Consider the following 23,118-nt stretch of genomic DNA (forward strand, 5'->3'; position numbering starts at 1 on the left):
TTGTATGCTAAAAACTACAAAACATCGTTGAAAGAAATTAAAAACCTAAATAAATGGAAAGACACCCTGTGTTCATGGATTGGAAGACTTAATATTGTTAAGATGTCAATACTCCCCAAATTAGTCTACAATTCAATGCAATTCCTATCAAAATTTCAACTGTCTTTTTTATAGAAATGAATAAGCTGATCTTAAAATTCATATGGAATTGCAAGGGATTCTGAATAGCCAAAATAATTATGAAAAGGAACAAATTTGGAGGACTCATAGTTCTGCTTTCAAAATTCACTACAAAGCTACAGTAATGAAGACTATGTGTTACTAACATAAGGATAGACATAGAGATAAAATAGAACTGACAGCCCAGAAATAAACCCATACATCTATGGTCAGTTGATTTTTCACAAGGATACCAAGACCATTCACTGAGGAAAAAGTAGTCTTTTCAACAAATGGTACTGGTTCAACTGGATATTCACATGCAAAAGAGTAAAGTTGGACCCTTACCTCACACCATATATAAAAATCAACTCAAAGCAGATCAAAGATCTAAACATGGGAGCTAAAACTATAAAACTATTACAAGACAACACAGGGATAAATCTTCATGACCTCGGATAAAGCAATACACACACTTATACACACAGAATCTCAATATCTCTGGAAGATAACAAGAATCCCCTGGTAACAGTAGCTGCATCTAAGGAGGGAAACTGGATAACTAGGGAATGGAAAGAGGGGGAATTACTTTCAAAGGCATATTCATTTTTACCTTTTAAATGTTCTACCATGTGTTTATAATATCTATTCAAAAAATACAATTTAATTTAAAAGAAACAAAAAAACAGATGGCAGGCTGGATTTGGCCTGAGGGGTTGCCTAGCCCTGCTCTACATCAAAATGGCTTAACGTAATGGGAAAATTCACTTCCTTCTGTGTTTCCTTTACTGCTCACACTACTCTACTACAAAACTACTGCACTTCTGACACCAGATGTGTGGGTATTCTCCACACATTCAAGCAATTCTGTGATGTCAGCTGGGTGTACCACAGTTTAACTCAATTTTACACTATCTATCTGGAGATTACGTCAGATCCCACAGGTTAAGGGCTCAGTCCACAAGACTGCCCACTACCCCAACTTCAGAAGGATGCCAATCAAAAGTCCAGGTTGTCTCTTGCACTCCTGACCAATGAACTATAAATTCCCCTCCTCAGTTTCAATTAATTTGCTAGAGTGGCTCACGGAATTCAGGAAAACATTTACTTGCTAGATTATCAGTTTATTATAAAAAGATAGAACTCAGGAACAGCCAGATGGGAGAGATGCAGAGGGTAAGGTATGTAGGAATGGGGGTGGAGCTTCCATGCCCTCTCAGAGCACGCCACTCTCCCAGCACCCCCTGAATCGTGTCCTTTTGGGTTTTTAAGGAAGCTATGTTACGTAGGCATGATTGATTGAATCATTGTCCACTGATGATTGAACTCAATCTCCAGCCCCTTGCCCCTTCCCAAAGAGGAGCTGAAAGTTCTAACCCTCTAATCAGTGATTGGTTCCCCTGGTAACCAGCCCCCATCCTTTGGGGCTTTCCAAAAGCCACCTCATTAACACAAAGCAACTGTGATTGAAACAGGTTTGTTATGAATAAATAACAAAACACTCTTTTTGCCGTTATGGCTCTGAAGGTGTTTCAGAAACTGAGGACAAAAGACAAAATACTGTGACAAAAAATTCTCCCACTGCACTTATTTAGGAAATTCCAAGGGTTTTAGGAGCTCTGTGCCAGAAGCAGGAGGAAGACCAAATACATATTCTTATAAGTCACATTCCTTTGGCCCTGCACTGAAATCAGCAGTGCACACCCTATCCTCAATAAATGATAAGTCTATTGCCGTAGAATGTTATGAATTGGGACAGGCCGGCTGCTACAACAAACAGACCCCAAAATATGTAAGGCTCATACACAATAGAAATTTCTTTATGTGTTATGTAACAGTACTGAGCAGGTAAATAGCCTTTGTCCATGCAGTCATTTAGGTACCCAGGCTATTGGAAGAAACAGAGGCTCAGTAGCACAACACGTAGCGTAACCACAGAATCAGCTCAAACTTGCCCTATCCTGCTTCTAATAAGATAGTGAGTTGTTTTTCAGAGACAACAGAATGAAACCTCAAGTCATAAAGCCAATGAATGAGCAGAAGAGAAAATTTTGACCTCAATTAACTGCCCCCAGTGGAAACAGGGGACCAGGACATGACTGGAACCTGAACGCTGGAACCCTTTCAGAAGTGAAGTGTCATTGTCCAGGACGATCTGGTGCTGAAGTCCCCTTTACCACACCTTACTATAAATGGCCAAGTTCCAAAGCCCTCCAATCAAAACCTGAGCCACCAGCACTTCCCCAGACCAACCCTCCTCCCCTACCTCCTAAAAGTTTGACTGAACCTCAGATTGGAGAGACAGATCTGAGCTTTGTCTCCTGTCTGCTTGCTTGGCTACTGTGCCATAAAGACTTTTCTCTCTACAAAAGAGTATTGCCTCGGTATTTGGTCTTTCTCTGCTCAGCGGGCCACGAGCCTATTCGCTCGTTACAGCAGCAGAGTAGGGGGCTAGAACACAGGCAGCCCGGTGCTTGGCCTAGAATCCAGTTTCTTAGCCATGCTGAGCCCAAACACCAAGCTGCTTAGGTGCATTTTACTTTCAAAATTTTTTAATTTCTTGACCCTGCATCATAAGGAGCATCTTTATTAAATCACGAACAGTGCTGGGTATGTTAATTTTGTGTGTAGAACATTTTTTCTATTTTTAATTTAAAATTTTTTTTTGTTTTTTGGCTGTGTTGGGTCTTTGTTGCTGCATGTGGGCTTTCTATAGTTGTGGCGAGCAGGGGCTACTCTTCATTGTCGTGCACGGGCTTCTCACTGCGGTGGCCTCTCTTGTTGAGGAGCACGGGCCCTAGGCATGCGGGCTTCAGTAGTTGTGGCACACAGGCTCTAGAGCGCAGGCTCTGTAGTTGTGGTGCACGGGCTTAGTTGCTCCAAGGCATGTGGGATCTTCCCGGACCAGGGCTCGAACCCGTGTCCCCTGCATTGGCAGGCAGATTCCTAACCACTGCACCACCAGGCAAGTCCCTAGAATATTTTAAATGAGTGTAAGATTGAATAAATGTATGAATGAATAACCACTACTATAATGTGACTTCAGTTCTTTCCTTCTCGTTTTACATTTACTTAGAGCTGTCTTTCACTATAGTCAACCTCAAATCCTTTTAGGTAGTGGGTATGTTATTCTAGTAAATAAGTCAGAGCGTTGAAAATAAGGACCCCTCTATGGACCCAAAACAGACAGGACACTGACCTGTCTGGTTAAGCCATGTGATGTGACACTAGAAGAACTAATTTCCTTAGGAAAGTCGTCTCCTACATCAATTTAATCCAATTCAGTATTCATGTATTAGCTTCCTGTGGCTGCTGTAACAAAGATCACAAACTTGATGGCTTAAAACAACAGAAACTTACTCCGTTACACTTTTGGAGGCTCTAGAGGAGAATCTGCTCCATGTCTCTCCCAGCTTCCAGTGGCTGCCAGCAGTCCTTGGCTTACAGCTGCATCACCCCAGTCTTCCAGGCCAGCATCTTATTATCTCCCTTTGCTCCATCTTCACATCACCTTTTTCTCTATCAAATCTGCTTTTGCATCCCTCTTATAAGGATATTACATGTGTGTGCATTCAGAGAACACCTGGATAATCTAGGATAATTACCTCATCTCAAAATTCTTAATTTCTTCTGCAAAGATCCTCCCCCCACCCCCATTTCCATGGATTAGGACATGGATATCTTTTGTGGGCACATTGATTCATTCAATATTCATTACTCAACTCTTTACTGAATATTTGTATAAGTCAGCATTCAGTCTTGTGGGTATGTAAAAATTTATAAAACAGGGTCTTTGACTTCTGATTTTAATACAGTAAAGTTGATATTTTCCCCCTTGTCTAGAAATCATCTGTATAAGTCAGGGTCCAGTCAAGAAACTACATTCCACACTAGTTATTTTAACAGAGAGAATGTAAAATAGGACATTGATTAAACAGGGGCTGGAGGACTTAAAAAGCAAAAGGGCGGGGGGCTTCCCTGGTGGCGCAGTGGTTGAGAGTTCGCCTGCCGATGCAGGGGACACGGGTTCGTGCCCCGGTCCAAGAAGATCCCACATGCCACGGAGCGGCTGGGCCCGTGAGCCATGGCCGCTGAGCCTGCGCATCCGTAGCCTGTGCTCCGCAACAGGAGACGCCACAACAGTGAGAGGCCCGCGTACCGCAAAAAAAAAAGAATGGAAGCAAAGATCGAGAAGATGCAAGAAATGTTTAACAAAGACCTAGAAGAATTAAAGAACAAACAAACAGAGATGAACAATACAATAACTGAAATGAAAAATACACTAGAAGGAATCAATAGCAGAATAACTGAGGCAGAAGAACGGATAAGTGACCTGGAAGACAGAATGATGGAATTCACTGCCATGGAACAAAATAAAGAAAAAAGAATGAAAAGAAATGAAGCAGCCTAAGAGACCTCTGGGACAACATTATATGCAACAACATTTGCATTATAAGGGTCCCAGAAGGAGAAGAGAGAGAGAAAAGACCCGAGAAAATATCTGAAGAGATTATAGTTGAACACTTCCCTAACATGGGAAAGGAAATAGCCACCCAAGTCCAGCAAGCACAGAGAGTCCCAGGCAGGATAAACCCAAGGAGAAGCATGCTGAGACACACAGTAATCAAACTGGCAAAAATTAAAGACAAAGAAAAATTATTGAAAGCAGTAAGGGAAAAATGACAAATAACATACAAGGGAACTCCCATAAGGTTAACAGCTGATTTCTCAGCAGAAACTCTACAAGCCAGAAGGGAGTGGCATGATATACTTAAAGTGATGAAAGGGAAGAACCTACAACCAAGATTACTCTACCTGGCAAGGATCTCATTCAGATTCCATGGAGAAATCAAAAGCTTTACAGACAAGCAAAAGCTAAGAGAATTCAGCACCACCAAACCAGCTCTACAACAAATGCTAAAGGAAGTTCTCTAAGTGGGAAACACAAGAGAAGAAAAGGACCTACAGAAACAAACCCAAAACAATTAAGAAAATGGTAATAGGAACATACATATTGATAATTACCTTAAACGTGAATGGATAAAATGCTCCAATCAAAACACACAGGCTTGCTGAATGGACACAAAAACAAGACCCATATATATGCTGTCTACAAGAGACCCACTTCAGACCTAGGGACACATACAGACTGAAAGTGAGGGGATGGAAAAAGATATTCCATGCAAATGGAAATCAAAAGAAAGCTGGAGTAGCAATACTCACAACAGATAAAATAGACATTAAAATAAAGAATGTTACATGAGACAAGGAAGGACACTACATAATGATCACACTACATAATGATCAATCCAAGAAGAAGGTATAGCAATTATAAATATATATGCACCTAACATAGGAGCACCTCAATACATAAGGCAACTGCTAACAGCTATAAAAGAGGAAATCAACAGTAACACAATCATAGTAGGGGAGTTTAACACCCCACTTTCACCAATGGACAGATCATCCAAAATGAAAATTAATAAGGAAACTCAAGCTTTAAATGACACAATAGACCAGATAGATTTCATTGATATTTATAGGACATTCCATCCAAAAACACCAGATTACACTTTCTTCTCAAGTGCACACAGAACATTCTCCAGGATAGATCACATCTTGGGCCACATATCAAGCCTCAGTAATTTTAAGAAAATTGAAATCATATCAAGCATCTTTTCTGACCACAACGCGACGAGATTAAGAATGAATTACAACGTAAAAAACACAAACACATGGAGGCTAAACAATACGTTACTAAATAACCAAGACATCACTGAAGAAATCAAAGAGGAAATAAAAAAATACCTAGAGACAAATGACAATGAAAACACGACGATCCAGAACCTATGGGATGCAGCAAAAGCAGTTCTAAGAGGGAAGTTTATAGCTACACAAGCCTACCTCAAGAAACAAGAAAAATCTCAAATAAACAATCTAACCCTACACCTAAAGGAACTAGAGAAAGAAGAACAAACAAAACCCAAAGTTAGCAGAAGGAAAGAAATCATAAAGATCACAGCAGAAATAAATGAAATAGAAACAAAGAAATCAACAGCAAAGATCAATAAAACTAAAAGCTTGTTCTTTGAGAAGATAATCAAAATTGATAAACCATTAGCCAGACTCATCAAGAAAAAGAGGGAGAGGACTCAAATCAATAAAATTAGAAATGAAAAAGGAGAAGTTACAACAGACACCACGGAAATACAAAGCATCCTAAGAGACTACTACAAGCAACTCTATGCCAATAAAATGGACAACCTGCAAGAAATGGACAAATTCTTAGAAAGGTATAACCTTCCAAGACTGAACCAGGAAGAAACAGAAAATATGAACTGACCAATCACAAGGAATGAAATTGAAACTGTGATTAAAAATCTTCCAACAAACAAAAGTCCAGGACCAGATGGCTTCACAGGTGAATTCTTTTTTTTTTTTTTTTTTTTTTTTTTTTGCGGTACGCGGGCCGCTCACTGTTGTGGCCTCTCCCGTTGCAGAGCACAGGCTCCGGACGCACAGGCTTAGCGGCCATGGCTCACGGGCCCAGCCGCATGTGGGATCTTCCCGGACCAGGGCATGAACCCGTGTCCTCTGCATCGGCAGGCGGATTCTCAACCACTGCGCCACCAGGGAAGCCCTACAGGTGAATTCTATTAAACATTTAGAAAAGAGCTAACACCCATCCTTCTCAAATTTCCAAAAAATTGCAGAGGAAGGAACACTCCCAAACTCATTCTATGAGGCCACCATCACCTTGATACCAAAACCAGACAAAGATACTACAAAAAAAGAAAATTACAGACCAATATCACTGGAATATAGATGCAAAAATCCTCAACAAAATACTAGCAAACAGACTCCAAGAACACATCAAAAGGATCATACACCATGATCAAGTGGGATTTACCCCAGGGATGCAAGGATTCTTTAATATACGCAAATCAATCAATGTGATACACCATATTAACAAATTGAAGAATAAAAACCATATGACCATCTCAATAGATGCAGAAAAAGCTTTTGACAAAATTCAACATCCATCTATGATAAAAACTCTCCAGAAAGTGGGCATAGAAGGAACCTACCTCAACATAATAAAGGCCATATATGACAAACCCACAGCAAACATCATTCTCAATGGTGAAAAACTGAAAGCATTTCCTCCAAGATCAGGAATAAGACAAGGATGTCCACACTCACCACTATTATTCAACACAGTTTTGGAAGTCCTAGCCACGGCAACCAGAGAAGAAAAAGAAGTAAAAGGAATACAAACTGGAAAAGAAGAAGTAAAACTGTCACTGTTTGCAGATGACATGATACTATACACAGAGAATACTAAAGATGCCACCAGAAAACTACTAGAGCTAATCAATGAATTTGGCAAAGTTGCAGGATAAAAAATTAATGCACAGAAATCTCTTGCATTCCTATACACTAATGATGAAAAATCTGAAAGAGATATTAAGGAAACTCTCCCATTTACCATTGCAACGAAAAGAATAAAATACCTAGGAATAAACCTATCTAGGGAGACAAAAGACCTGTATGCGAAAACTATAAGACACTGATGAAAGAAATTAAAGATGATAACAACAGATGGAGAGATATACCATGTTCTTGGACTGGAAGAATCAATATTGTGAAAATGACTATACTACCCAAAGCAATCTACAGACTCAATGCAATCCCTATCAAATTACCAATGGCATATTTTACAGAACTAGAACAAATCATCTTAAAATTTGTGTGGAGACACAAAAGACCCCGAGTAGCCAAAGCAGTCTCGAGGGAAAAAAACAGAGCTGGAGGAATCAGACTCCCTGACTTCAGACTATACTACAAAGCTACAGTAATCAAGACAATATTGTACTGGCACAAAAACAGAAAAATAGATCAATGGAACAAGATAGAAAGCCCGCAGATAAACCCACGCACCTATGGTCAACTAATCTATGACAAAAGAGGCAAAGATATACAATGGAGAAAAGACAGTCTCTTGAATAAGTGGTGTTGGGAGAACTGGAAAGCTACATGTAAAAGAATGAAATTAGAACACTCCCTAACACCATACACAAAAATAAACTCAAAATGGATTCGAGACCTAAATGTAAGACCGGACAGTATAAAACTCTTAGAGGAAAACATAGGAAGAACACTCTATGACATTAATCACAGCAAGACCTTTTTTGATCCACCTCCTAGAGTAAAGGAAATAAAAACAAAAATAAACAAATGGGACATAATGAAACTTAAAAGCTTTTGCACAGCAAAGGAAACCATAAACAAGACGAAAAGACAACCCTCAGAATGGGAGAAAATATTTGCAAACGAATCAACGGACAAAGGATTAATCTCCAAAATATATATACAGCTCATGCAGCTCAATATTAAAGAAACAAACAACCCAATCCAAAAATGGGCAGAAGACCTAAATAGACATTTCTCCAAAGAAGGCATACAAATGGCCAAGAAGCACATGAAAAGCTGCTCAACATCACTAATTATTAGAGAAATGCAAATCAAAACTACAATGAGGTATCACCTCACACCAGTTAGAATGGGCTTCATCAGAAAATCTACAAAGAACAAATGCTGGAGAGGGTGTGGAGAAAAGGTAACCCTCTTGCTCTGTTGGTGGGAATGTAAATTGATACAGCCACTACGGAGAACAGTATGGAGGGTCCTTAAAAAACTAAAAATAGAATTAGCATATGACCCAGCAATCCCACTACTGGGCACATACCCAGAGAAAACCATAATTCAAAAAAATACATGCACCCCAATGTTCATTGCAGTACTATTTACAATAGCCAGGTCATGGAAGCAACCAAGATGCCCATCAACAGATGAATGGATAAAGAAGATGTGGTACATATATACAATGGAATATTACTCAGCCATAAAAAGGAACGAAATTGGGTCATTTGTAGAGATGTGCATGGATCTAGAGACTGTCATACAGAGTGAAGTAAGTCAGAAGGAGAAAAACAAATATCGTATATTAACGCATATATGTGGAATCTAGAAAAATGGTACAGATGAACTGGTTTGCAGGGCAGAAATTGAGACACAGATGTAGAGAACAAACATATGGACACCAAGGGGGGGAAAGCAGCGTGGGGTGGTGGTGGTGGGGTGATGAATTGGGAGATTGGGATTGACATATATACACTAATATGTATAAAATGGATAACTAACAAGAACCTGCTGTATAAAAAAATAAATGAAATTCAGAAAAAAAAAAAACCAGAGGGACTTCCCTGGTGGCACAGTGGATAAGACTCTGTGGTCCCACTGCAAGGGGCCTGGGTTCGATCCCTGGTCAGGGAACTAGATCCCACATGCATGCAGCAACTAAGAGTTCGCATGCCACAACTAAGGAGTCCGCCTGCCACAACTGGGACCAGGTACAACCAAGGAAATAAATAAATAAACAAATATTTTTTAAAACAAACAGAAACAGAGTCATTGACACAGAGAACAAATAGATGGTTGCCAAAGGGGTGGGGGGTGGAGGGAATGAGTGAAATAGGTAAAGGGAATTAAGAAGTACAAACTTCCGGTTTCAAAATAAATGAGTCATGGGGATGAAATGTACAGTGTGGGGAATATAGTCAAAAATTATGTGATATCTTTGTATGGTGACAGATGGTAACTTATTGTGGTGAGCACTTTGTAATGCATAGACATATTGAATCACCATGTTGTACACCAGGAACTAATATAGTTGTAGGTCAATTATACTTCAAAAAAATTATGACTGGAGTGGTATTAGCAAGAAGGGCAATGAATTAGGTACTAACTCTTTCAAGGAATCAGAAGGACCAACCAAGGGACAGTAGATGTCTGCAACAATAGTTCTGTTAAATAGCATAAGATTTAAAGCTGGGAGTTTGGGGAAAGCGAAGGATCATTTTCTGGACGCAAAGCAAGTAGGTCAATCTTGGCCCAGTGGCAGGAGGAGTGAAGGAGAGAAGACAGTCACCATTTGAGTTAGTGGTGGGGAAAGCAGTGTCACCAGGGAGATCTAGTTTTCCAGAAGATCTAGAAGATGAAGGAACTGTCCACAGAAGACAAATCCTAGGGCCCTTCTCATGCCTGAGTTTGGAGGGGCTTGGTGAAGGGTTTTAGTAGTTAGGGGGCAGGAGACAGGATGAGAGAAGGGGAAGCAGGGCCAGATGGGGATTAGATGCAGGGAGGAGGCTGACCAGGGAACATAAACAGGGATTAAGGGTGTAATGAGATTAGTCCTGGCATCTGCAGCAGAGCAGTGGTGAGGCTGAGTGGCTGGTGAGGCTGTCAGGGAGAAAAGTAGTGCAGAGAAGTATGTATACGCATACCACGCCGGAACAATCTGGTATATGCTGGGGAGGGGTTGTCTTGCCGGGTGTATGCAGTAATCTAGGCTGCTCACCCTTCAAGTCCGGCTAAGGACGTGGGGAAGATGGGCTTTTCCAGAACTCTGACACTTACCAACACTTTTCCAAGAATGGTCAAGAAATTGATGAAAAATTCAGTGAAAGAGAAGAGAGCACAAGACCAGATACCAACATAGATTTGATTTAAAATGTAGCAATGGTGAAATTTCAATTTGGTGAGGAAAGAATGGTACTTTATTTGATAAGTGTTGCTGGGACTTCCCTGGTGGTCCAGTAGTTAAGACTCCCACTCCCAATGCAGGAGGCCCGGGTTCTATCCCTGGTCAGGGAACTAGATCCTGCATGCCGCAAGTAAAAAAAAGAGAAAAAAGATCCCGCATGCTGCAATGAAGATCCCGCACGTGGCAACGAAGATCCCACATGCCACAACTAAGACCCAGCGCAGCCAAATAAATAAATATTAAAAAAAAAATAGGGGCTCCCCTGGTGGTGCAGTGGTTAAGAATCCACCTGCCATTGCAGGGGACACGGGTTCGAGCCCTGGTCCAGGAAGATCCCACATGCCGTGGAGCAACTAAGCCCGTGCGCCACAACTACTGAGCCCACGTGCCACAACTACTAAAGCTCACGTGCCTACAGCCCATGCTCCGCCACAAGAGAAGCCACGGCAATGAGAAGCCCATGCACCACAACGATGAGTAGCCCCTGCTCACCGCAAATAGAGAAAGCCCGTGTGCAGCAGCGAAGACCCGATGCAGCCAAAAATAAATAAATAAATTAAATAAATTTTTTAAAAAACTGATCAGCAAAAAATAAATAAATAAGTGTTGCTGACTCAACTGGGATCCCACCAGGAAGAAAATGAGGTAGAACCCCTATCTCTCACCATAGTGAAACAAAAAACAAATTTCAGATGGTTTAAATGTGTACATGTAAACAATATGCAGAATATATAAAAATATATTACAAAAAGCCTTTTATTTTATTTTAGGCCATGGCTTGCAGCTTGCGGGATCTTGGTTCCCCAACCAGGGACTGAACCCAGGCCACGGCAGTGAAAGTGTTGATTCCTAACCCCTGGACCACCGGGGAATTCCCTCCAAAAAACCTTTTAAGCCAGACCAGAAACTATAAGAGAAAAGGTCGACACATTTAATTACATTAAAATGGTAAATTGTTTATGGCTAAAGATACCTCAACCAAAGTCAAAGGGAATTAATAGAATAGGAAACCATTTGCAATCCATGTGAAAGACAAGTTAATATCTATATTATACAAAGAGCTCCTGGGAATTCCCTGGTGGTCCAGTGATTAGGATTCAGCACTTTCACTGCCGTGGCCCAGGTTCAATCCCTGGTTGGGGAGCTAAGATCACGAAAGCCACGTAGTGCGGCCAAAAAAAAAAAAAGAGCTCTGATAAAGTGATAAGAAAAAGACAAATAATCCACTGGAAAAAAGGAAAAGGGTAGAAATAGTTCCCAGGAGAGCAATCCAAGTGTCTAACAAGAATATGAAAAGATATTTAGTCTTACTAGTTGTCAGGGAAATGTAAATTAAAGTAATAGCATGTTATCACTTAATACCCACAGATCAGGACTTCCCTGGTGGTCCAGTGGTAAAGAATCCTCCCTATGATGCAGGGGACACCGGTTTGATCCGTGGGCAGGGAACTAAGATCCCACATGCTGTGGGACAACTAAGCCCATGCGCCACAACTACTGAGCTCGCAGTCCTCAACTAGAGAGGCTGCGTGTCACAAACTACAGAGCCCACGCACCCTGGAGCCCACACGCCACAACTAAAGAGAAGCCCAGGCGTTGCACCTAAGACCCAACGCAGCCAAAAATTAATTAATTAAATACCCACAGATCAACAAAAAAGAAAAACACAAATGACACCTATTGTTTGTGGGAATATGGGTAAAATGGCTCTACTCTCATTCATTTCTGGTGAAAAAGTGTTTCCTTACAGCCATTTTGGAAAACAATCTGGAAAGATCTATTAAAATTGAAATATACACACCCTTTAACCCAACAATTCATACCTGGGAATCAACCCACTTTAAAAATAAATAAATAAATAAAAGCAAGAGCACATAAAGATGGATATGTCCAAGAATATTTATGGTAGCATTAATCAAAGTGGTGAAAACAAAACAAGACAAAACTGAAAAACAAAAGGAATACATCTTAATAAGGCAATGAGTGAATAAATGGTGGTGCATCCAGGTTGCAGAATATTATACAGCCATTAAAAAGGAGGAATTTAGCACTATGCTAATTGATGTGAAGGGTTAAGTCAAATAAGCAAGAAGAAGAGATATGTATATAACATGGTCACACTTTTATATAAAAATAGTGACAAAAATAATCCTATACATCAGGGGTCCGCGGCCTGCTAGGAACCGAACCGCACAGCAGGAGGTTAGTAGCAGGCAAGCGAGCAAAGCTTCATCTGCCGCTCCCCATCACTCTCATTACCGCCTGAACCATCGCTCCCATTACCGCCTGAACCATCCACCCCAACATCACCACCCCGTCCATGGAAAAATTGTCTTCCACGAAACCGGTCCCTGGTGCCAAAAAGGTTGGGGACCGCTGCTCTATATGTTCCAGGTTTTTTATGTGTGATTCTATCAACAGGTGGAAAGTCTAGAAGGACACATACCACAGTGTTAACAGTGGTTTTCTGGGGAAGAAAAGTCAAAATGATAAATAAGTAAAAATTTTAAAAGAAAAAGGGCATCTAAAATAATAACCATTTTCCCAACTTTTTGTAAACTAACACATTTGGTGTGTGTAAATGCACAGGGAGGCAAATGAAGGGACAAGCACCAATGTTATAATGGTGGGTTTTCTCAGGGCTGGGGGATTTCAGGTGATTTAAATTTTCTCTCTTTTTCTTTTCAACATGCTTAAATTTTTACAATGATCAACATTACTTTTTTCTTCATTGAGGGAAAAAATGTCGTGTGTGTGGGTATGATCAACAAATCTTGGTATGGGATTGGCATTATGGGATAGGAAGAGGATGGAGCCAAGGAAACTCAATTACCCTCCGCTCCCTGGTACCCTCCATCCCCTTATTCCCTCCATTCCCTGGTGCCCTCCATCCCATGGTACCCTCCATTCCCTGGTGCCCTCCATCCCCTTATTCCCTCCATTCCCTGGTGCCCTCCATCCCATGGTACCCTCCATCCCTTGGTACCCTCCATCCCATGGTACCTTCCATTCTCTGGTATCCTCCACTCCCTGGTACCCTCCATTCCCTGGCACCCTCCATCCCCTGGTACCCTCCATTCACTGGCGCCCTCCATCCCCAGGTACCCTCCATCCCATGGTACCTTCCATTCCTGGTGCCCTCTATCCCCTGGTACCCTCCATCCCTTGGTACCCTCCATCCCATGGTACCTTCCGTTCCTGGTGCCCTCCATCCCCTGGTACCCTCCATCCCTTGGTATCCTCCATTCCCTGGCACCCTCCATTGACTGGCACCCTCCATCCCCTCTGCCTGCTTGTTCCCTTCAATCACTCATCACAGTCAGTAAGTAGCTTGTTAGAAGGGAGGAGGGGAGACCAGGAAAGTGTGATGTCATGGGCACCCAGGGAGAGAGCATATAAAATGAAGGAGTGCCAAGAGCTTCAAATGCTGCAGAGAAGGCAGGTAAGACAAAGACTGAAACTGTCCCTGCAATTTAGTGACAGGGAAGTCTAAAGACCTTGAGTAGAGCAGATTTAGTGGCATGCAGGCACCAGAGGCCACCCTGCAGAGGGTGAGGGAGTATGAGGGGGCCAAGGGAAAAAAGTCCGCTTGGTAGACCAGAAGGACACAGGGGTGGGTAAGGATGATTTGAATTAGATGTCAATTTTAAAATGTGTGAGGGGCTACATGGTTTTTCAAATTTATTTAGGCATACACAAGCATAAAAAGTTGAAATCATAGGTGTAGACAACCCATTCTGAAAGTGTGGCTGTGAGTGGGATAAAAATGTGATGGCAGGACCTTGAGGGGATTAGCAGGCTTACTCCAAGAGAGAGACTTGAGCCTGTTCATCAGCTTACGGGATGGGGCCAGTTGGGAGGGGGAGAGGACTGAATATGTTTGAAAAGAGATCATGAGGGGAGCCCCAGAGAGGCCCATGTTCCCAGGCCTGGCTGCACATCAGAATCACTGGGCCCACCCAGAACTACTCATTCAAACTCTCCAGAGGCTGAGCCAAAAAATCTGGACTTTAAATAAGACACTTGAAGAGCACTAAAAAATATAGCAATCATCTAGGAATAAATTTAACAAAAGAGGGACTTCCCTGGTGGCGCAGTGGTTAGGAATCCGCCTGCCAATGCAGGGAACATGGGCTTGCGCCCTGGTCCGGGAAGATCCCACATGCCACAGTGCAACTAAGCCCGTGCGCCACAACTACTGAGCCTGTGCTCTAGAGCCCATGAGCCACAACTACTCAGCCCGCACACCACAACTACCAAAGCTCGCATACCATAGAGCCCCTGTGCTGCAACTACTGAAGCCTGCGCACCTAGAGCCCGTGCTCTGCAACAAGAGAAGCCACCGCAATAAGAAGCCCAAGCACCGCAACGAAGAGTAGCCTCCACTCGCCACGACTAGAGAAAGCCCGCGCACAGCAATGAAGATCCAATGCAGCCAAAAAAAAAAAAAAAATTAACAAAAGATGTGCAAAACACATTATAGAGAAAAAAATTTTTAATTAACTGAATAAATGTATGTGTGTGAGTATACGCATGAGTGGACACACACACACACACACACTCACACCATGTTCGAAGACTGGAAGACAAACTTCCAGGATGCAAACTTCTAGTCATAAGATTAATAAGTTTTGGGGATGTAATGTACAGCATGGTGATTATAGCTAATAATACTCTATTATATACTTGAAATTGCTAAGAGAGTAGATCTTAAATGTCCTCACCACACAAAAGAAATGGTAATTATGTGACTGGTTGGAGTGTTAGCTAATGCTATGGTGGTAATCATTTTGCAATTTATAAATGTATTAAATCATCACATTGTACACCTTAAAAATACACAGTGTTATACATCAATTATATCTCAATAAAGCTGGAAAAAAAACAAATTTTGTTAGGTCTCCCCCATCTTCTATCTTCTCTTCTTAATATGTGCACATTTGAAAAAAAAAAAAAGAATTAGAAGACTCATTTTTGAACAATGTACTGACCTGTAGAGTCAATGCAATCAAATCAAAATCCTCATGGTTTGTTTTTCTTTTTTGGTAGAATGTGACAGGTTGATTCTAAAATACATATGGAGGGGGCTTCCTGGTGGCACAGTGGTTAAGAATCTGCCTGCCAATGCAGGGGACACAGGTTCGAGCACTGGTCCGGGCAGATCCCACATGCCACGGAGCAATTAAGCCCATGAGCCACAACCACTGAGCCCGCGTGCCTAGAGCCTGTGCTCCACAACAAGAGAAGCCACCGCAATGAGAAGCCTGTGCACTGCAACGAAGAGTAGCCCCCACTCGCTGCAACCAGAGAAAAGCCCACGTGCAGCAACAAAGACCCAACGCAACCAATATAAATTAATTAATTAAATTTATAAAATAAATAAAATAATATGGCAATGAAATGGCCAAGAATATCTTCCTAAATATATATATATATATATATATATAGGAATATCGCTCTACTGAATATCAAACTTCATAAAAGTACAGTGATTAGGAGAGGGTGGTATTTTTGCAAGGACAGACGACTGAAGAAAAGACTAGAAGCTGACACCAAGGTGGACACAAGCTGTGATTTATGTAGCACAAAAGAGTGCAGGGAAAGATGAGCCTTTTCGATAAACAGATTGAGTGTTCATACAGGGAAAAAATGAAACTCGACCCTTACCTCACACCATAGTGGGATAATAAAGACAATAAAAGATTAGAATAAAGAACAATAAAGATTATAAAAGGCGATAGAAGGTGAAAGAAACGTTTGAGGATGAAAGCCTCAGGGTGGTGACAGATTACTTTTCCTGATACAAAAGCACCAACCTTAAATGAAAAGTCTGACAAATTTGGCGTCATTAAGATTAATAAATAATTCCATTTGTACAACATTCTAAAACAGGCAAAACTGGGACTTCCCTGGTGGTCCAATGGTAAAGAATCCTCCTTCCAATGCAGGGGACACAGGTTCGATCCCTGGTCAGGGTCCTAAGATCCCACATGCTGCGGGGTGACTAAGCCCGTGCACCACAACTACGGAGCTCACAAGTCTGAACGAGAGAGCCTGCACGCCCCAAACTACAGAGCCCACATGACCTGGAGCCTGCACACCACAACAAGAGAGAGAAAAACCCACACGCCACAACTAGAGAGAAGCCCGCGCACCACAACGAAGAGTCCCCACGCCGCAATGAAAGATGCCACATGACGCAACGAAGATCATGTGTGCTGCAACTAAGACCCAACGCAGTCAAAAAAATAAATTAAATAAATATTAGAAAATAACTGCAAATTTTAAAGAAGAGAGGTGCTTCTTTAAAAAATAAATAAATAAAACAGGCAAAACTACCCCATAGTGTCTAGGAAAGCAAACTCAGGCTGAAAATGATCAAGAGAAGCAAGAATGAGATTGCACAGAAGTCAGGGTGGTGGTTCCATGTAGGGGAGGAGGGGCTGAGGCTTTGAGTCGAACAACATTCTTTTTTTTTTTTTTTTTGGCCAAACCGTCTTAGTTCCCCAACCAGGGATTGAACCCATGACCCCCTGCATTGGAAGGGCGGAGTCTTAACCACTGGACCACTGGGAAAGTCCCCAGTGTTCTCTTTCTTGACCTTGATGAGGTTACAATGGGAGTTGGCTTTGTAATAACACATTAACTTATACATTTATGTTTTGTGCTTTTTTCTGTATCTATAAAGGTTTTAAGGGAAAAATCACACTTCCCGTGTGATTCTGATGAGCAACCACATCTAGGCACCCCTCATCTAGAGCCTCAGTGGAGTAGCACTGTAAGAGCCACGTCTGTTTCTGGTGATGGAATCTAATCCTGACTCACAGATCTCAGACATCAACTCACAAATCTGAAAAACCCAGGGTAGTTTCAGGAATGGTTGGTTCCAGATACTCCAACGAGATTGTTAGGAACCTCCCCTCTTTGCTCGGCTCTCCTCCTTATCCTGCAGGCTCTCGACCCCAGGGCAGCCCTCACCAGTCCAGGCTAAGTTCTGCAAGGTGAGCCACATGAGCAGAAAGAAAACGTCCCCTTCTCTGGCGTCTCAGCAATGGTACTGGGTTGGCTCTCCCTGGACTGAACAGGGTCACATGCCCACCCCTGACCCATTGATGTGGCCAAGAATCTGAAGTATGATTGCCCAGATGTGAGGGTAGAGTCAGCCTCACCTGAATCATATTATCCATATGGGAGAAAAAATGAAGTTTCCTCCAAGGAATAAGTGGGTGTCATTACCAACAGAAAAGGGAAAAGATGCTTGGGCAGAACAATAGGGATCAATGGGCTAGAAGCCCCAGTGGGGTCAGGGGAGAGGTGTGGTAGAGGAAAGTGGGCAGGGGTTGGGGGAGGTGATTGTCACTAAAGAGTGGGACGTCTGAATTGTAATTTCAGAGGTGGAGCAGTTTCGGGTGATGACAGGGTCCAAGGCGTGGCCTTGGTGGTGGGTGGCAGGGCTGTCAAGGAGCCAAGACCCCAGGGTGTTGGAGGCTCGAGAGCTCACGCCCAAGTCTTCATTAGTAAGGGCGGAACCCTAATAAAATGTGGGCACATGTGACTCAGTCTCAGAATGGTATCTGACACAAGAAATACAACCCAATAGCCTAAAGTAATTAACAAGCAATTTCATTCTTTAGTCACACCTCTCAAGGGATTTAAAGGGAGTCAAATACATAGTTCAAAGCCACACTAATTAAAATCTCCTCATGCCCTGGAGCTACTCAATCTCTATCTCCCACCAAAAAAAAAATAAAGCGATCAAAAATGCTCCTCGTCCATACCCAGCTCAACTCAGCCACTTTCCCAAATGGAAGAATCAGTCTTCTTTAGGAAGGGAAGATGGAGGGAGGAGAAATTGGACCAATAATTACAGGACTCTTTTATTTTTTTTGGGGGGGGGCACATGTCTATGCCAGCCTCTCACTGACCATTTTTGCCCCATCACAAGGAGAATGACCTAGAAGGTAAGTAAAAACAGCCACTGGCAGGGCCGCCACGAGGTGCCACAAAATGAACAGGAGTTTTTACACTTGTGGTCTCCAAACCCACCCCTCTCTTTGTGAGCCTCCATCTCAGAACCTGGAATTAATGTTGAATAAGCAGGAACAATCATGGCAGAAGCTCAAGCAGGAGCCACTTCCTCCTCTCAATAACAGACCTAGTAGGTTTTTTAATTTACTTTAACAATAAACATGGACTTGTTTTATTCAGTATAATAAATCGAGAATTAACATTTTGTTTGTTTGTTTCTTTGTTCTGGCTGTGTGTGTGGCTTGCGGGGATCTTAGTTCCCCGACCAGGGATCGAACCCAGGCACCCTACAGTGGAAGCACAGAGTCCTAACCACTGGACTGCCAGGGAATTCCCCAAGAATTAACATTTTGAGGAAAATCATTCTGAGGCTGTCAATGACACTGGTCAGTTCTGGACCTTTGACTTAAGTCTAACAAGCAGTAATGCAAATTTAAATAATAATGAAGTACTATCTCTCACCCATTAAACAGGAAAAAAAGTAAAATAATAAAACCCAAAATTGGTGAAGTTATTGGGAAAAAAGTACATCCATACATTATTAGTTCAATCCTTTTTGAGGAGAAAGGTGATCTGACAATACTCATCAAATTCCGTATAATATTTATTCATAAAATCATTCAAAAGATGAAGAAAATCACACACCTTCTCATGCTTCACCACTATCAACCCTCCAGGGCTGGGTATAGATTGCCTTATCTTTTTTTTCCAACTTTTTGTATTCTAGTAAAATACACATAACATAAAATTAACCATCTTAACCATTTTTAAGTGTACAGTTCAATGTAAGTACATTCATATTATTGTGCAACCATCTACCTCCAGAACCATTTTCATTTGGCAAAACTGAAACTCTGTAGCCATTAAACAATAACTCCCCATTGCCCCCTCCCCTCAGCCCCTGGAAACCACCATTCTACTTTCTGCCTCTATGAATTTGACTGTTAGGTACCTCTTATAAGTGGAATCATACAGTATTTGTCTTCTTGTGATGGGCTTATTTCATTTAGCATAATACCCTCAAAGTTTACCCATGTTGTAACATTTGTCAAAACTCCCTTCCTTTTTAAGGCTGAATAATAATACATTTTATGTATACACCACATTTGCTTATCCATTCATCTGTTGAAGGACACTTGGGTGGCATCCACCCTTTAGCTATTGTGAATAATGCTGCTATGAACATGGGTGCTCAAATATCTCTTCAAGGTCCTACTTTTAACTCTTTGGGGCATATACCCAGAAGTGGAATTGTGGGTCATGTGCTATATTGTCTCTTCTTTTGGGGGTTATGGCCTGGCTTCAGAATTAGAGGGTATTAAGAAGTTGGAGGGGATTGGCTGTGTGACCTTGGGCAGGTTACTTTCCCTCTCTGAGAGCAGATTCATGTTTCCAAACAGGAACTTTTGTTAACCACACACATTCCCAAGCCCATTTTCCTGGGAGATTCTAATTCAGTGCCTGTCCTGGGACCCAGGAAATCTGAATTTTTTTAAAAGAGCCTCAGGTGATTTTTATCATCATACAGGTTTGGGAATCACAGGGCCCGAGGAATTCCAAAGGCCGCTGTAGCTGTGACTATGACTTCAGTGGTTAAGAGAGTAATGTGGAGTCCTACTGACTGGGTTAAATTCCTGGTGGCCAGTTACCAGCACCACCTCCATTTCATCCCCTAAAGGAGGGTAATGGCGCCTACCACAGGACTGTTGCATTAAGTAAATGGAAGTGAAAGAAAATAAAGATTTAGCATTTACCTAGTACTCAAAAAAGTTTTCGAAAATCTTTGCGTTATTCCCAGCGGTCCTCTCCTTCAGCCTGGCTGGCCCTCTCGCAGCGGGTAGGTTCCTGTCGCCACCTGGTGGTGAGACTAAGTCAGTGCATCCACACAGCCTTTCCCCCAGTCCCCCACCCAACTCTGCCCCAACTCCCCCCCTGCCCATTCCATCCCAAGCTCACCCTACTCAGAAGCCTCAAGTCCCTCCGTAAAGGTGGAAGACCAAGGCGGGAGGGCCTGGGGTCTGAGGGTCCCAGCAGCCCCGAGAGTCCATTCCACAGCCTCAACCTAGTGATGGTGAGTCATTGGCACAGCTCTGCCTCCCTGGATGGTCCTGCACAGGCTGGTCTGTCCTGCCCCCTCCTTAATAGTAAGGATGGAGTTGAGTGCCAGCTCTGTGCTGGGGGCCTTACAGACATTGTCTCATTCAGCCCTCACATAAAGTAGAGGGACTTATACCGTTTCCACAGATAAGGAAATTGAGGCTCAGAGAAGTTAAGTGACTGGCACACAGTCACACAGCTTGCAATGGCAGAGCCAAGTCTCAAACCCAGGTGGATCTTAAACCACGGCTATTTCTACCAAGCTACAAGGCCTCTAAACTAGTGATTCCCCACCTTGGCTGGACATTTAATTCACCTGGGGAACCTTAACGACTACTAATGCCTGGGCTCCACCCCAGAGATTCTGGTTAATTGGTCTGGGATATGGCTTGAGCACTGGGGTTTTGTGAAGCTCCCCTAAGTATTCTTGTGGGCAGCCAGTGAGAACCACTGCTCTAAATTCACCCATTCTGTTTTCTGTTTCTTGGGGCTCTGGGGGTAATGGCAAACTTCCCATAAGCGATCTGAACCGAAGTGTTCCGCTTCCGCCAGCCTCACAGATGCAGTGGAGGGCGAGAGTGCCACGTGACAGTCCAAGCCTGGAGCAGAAGTCCAGGTTCTACCGCAGGGAGGATAGTGGAAGGTGTGCTCCCAGGCGCGCCAGCACCCACTCTGGAGCGAGGCCTGAGGATGTGGGGCCCCGCGTTCTGCTGCGTACTGGCTGTGTCCTTGGGCAAGTGACTGCACCTCTCTGTGAAGTTGCGGGTATGGAAAACATGTATGAAAGTAGCATCAACCGCATAAAATGGCTGAGCATTAAATGAGCTAATTAAGAGAAAACCCACTTAGAACAATGCCCGGAACCCAGCAAGCTCTCAATAAATGTTACAACTACTGCTGCTGCTATTATTATTATTCCTGACTCTGACAATAGCTCCCTATGTGGACTACTCACCAATTGATCAGGAGCAGCAAAAACCCTCTCCCGTTTTATAACTACTATTCGCTCAAATCAAAAACAGAGCCCCGCCCAGAGGCGGGCACATGACTCGAGCTGGCCAATCAGAGTACCTCCATTCTCAGACTTAAACCGACAGCTCCAGGAGTAAGCAAGTGACCAAGTAGAGCCAGTCAGGCCCCCACCTGGGGGAACTGATGTGGTCAGGGAGCCATCAGAGGTCACCTTTCCTGCTAACGCAGAGGAAAGCAGAGTGGGAGAGAGACTTGGGGACTCCTTTTGAGCCCCTGGGTACAGCCATGCCTGAGGTGAGACTGCGTCTAGCTGGCCCAGTTGAGGGGCCAATCAGTTCCCTTTTGAGCTTATGCTAGTTTGCACTGTACTTCTGTCACCTGCCATCAGCAGAATCCTGATGGGGAACTACCCAACAGTGAAATAGCATCTGCCTTTCTTGAGGGCTTCCTGGAGATGGTGCTGTATTGAGTGCTTCTCAAACTTGAGTGGGTATCTGAATCCCCAGAGGATGTGCTAGAATGCTGATCGCTGGGCCCTACCCCAGAGCTGCTGATGGTCAGAGGTGAAATCTGAGAATCTGCGCTTCTAACATGTTCTGGAGTGACGCTGATGCTGCTGGTCTGGGGAACCCACTTTGAGAACCACTGCTTTACTGAGAGGAGTAATTTCAAGAGTGAGAGTTTCAGGCCCCACAGGAGGCTCTGGTCACTCAAGGAACTTTTAAAACTCCTACTTCCCAAGACCCACTCCATACCAATTAACTCGGAATTTCTGAGAGGTAAGACCAAGCATCAGCACTTTTTAAAGCCTCCTGAGCTGAGTAATTCTAACACACAGCTGTGGTTGGGCATCATGACCCCCAAATGAACCCAAACCCAGACTGAACTTCAGTTTTACCCAGATTTGCCTTCAGCTTGGTCCAGACATCTCCCAGTTGCAGGCCCTTGGGCCAGCCCTGTGCTGGGCCGTCTGCAAACTTATTACCAATCTCACAGTCCTGTAAGGCCTCTATCATCATCCCATTTTATAGATGGGAAAACTGAGGGTTATGTCCACCTGGGGAAGAAAGCAGCAGAGCAGGATTCTAACCCAATAGTGCTCAGCTTTTCTCTTCTTCCTGATGCCACTTTGCCTCAGTGTTTCCCAGGAATGCATGGCATTTGGGGCTGGACCACCGTGCCTGTTTCCCACATTACAGGACATCTAGAACCTCGAGCTCCTGCCTCTAAACACCATGAGCAAACCACACACACAC

The 23,118-nt window shown here is 42.9% G+C and overlaps 1 long non-coding RNA gene across 1 annotated transcript in view; it reads right to left on the reverse strand.

Annotated features, from left to right (window-relative positions):
• The window catches only part of LOC307193043, a 100,943-nt gene that overhangs the window by 73,707 nt on the left and 4,118 nt on the right, over positions 1-23,118 (reverse strand). The window contains exons 2-3 of the long non-coding RNA XR_013830212.1: positions 20,750-21,641; positions 20,548-20,648 (exon numbers count right to left, since the gene is read on the reverse strand). This is a non-coding gene — a long non-coding RNA (uncharacterized lncRNA). The remainder of the gene's footprint in view (positions 1-20,547; positions 20,649-20,749; positions 21,642-23,118) is intronic.

This window comes from Stenella coeruleoalba, assembly GCF_951394435.1.
Source record: "Stenella coeruleoalba genome assembly, chromosome: 10".
NCBI lineage: Eukaryota > Metazoa > Chordata > Mammalia > Artiodactyla > Delphinidae > Stenella > Stenella coeruleoalba.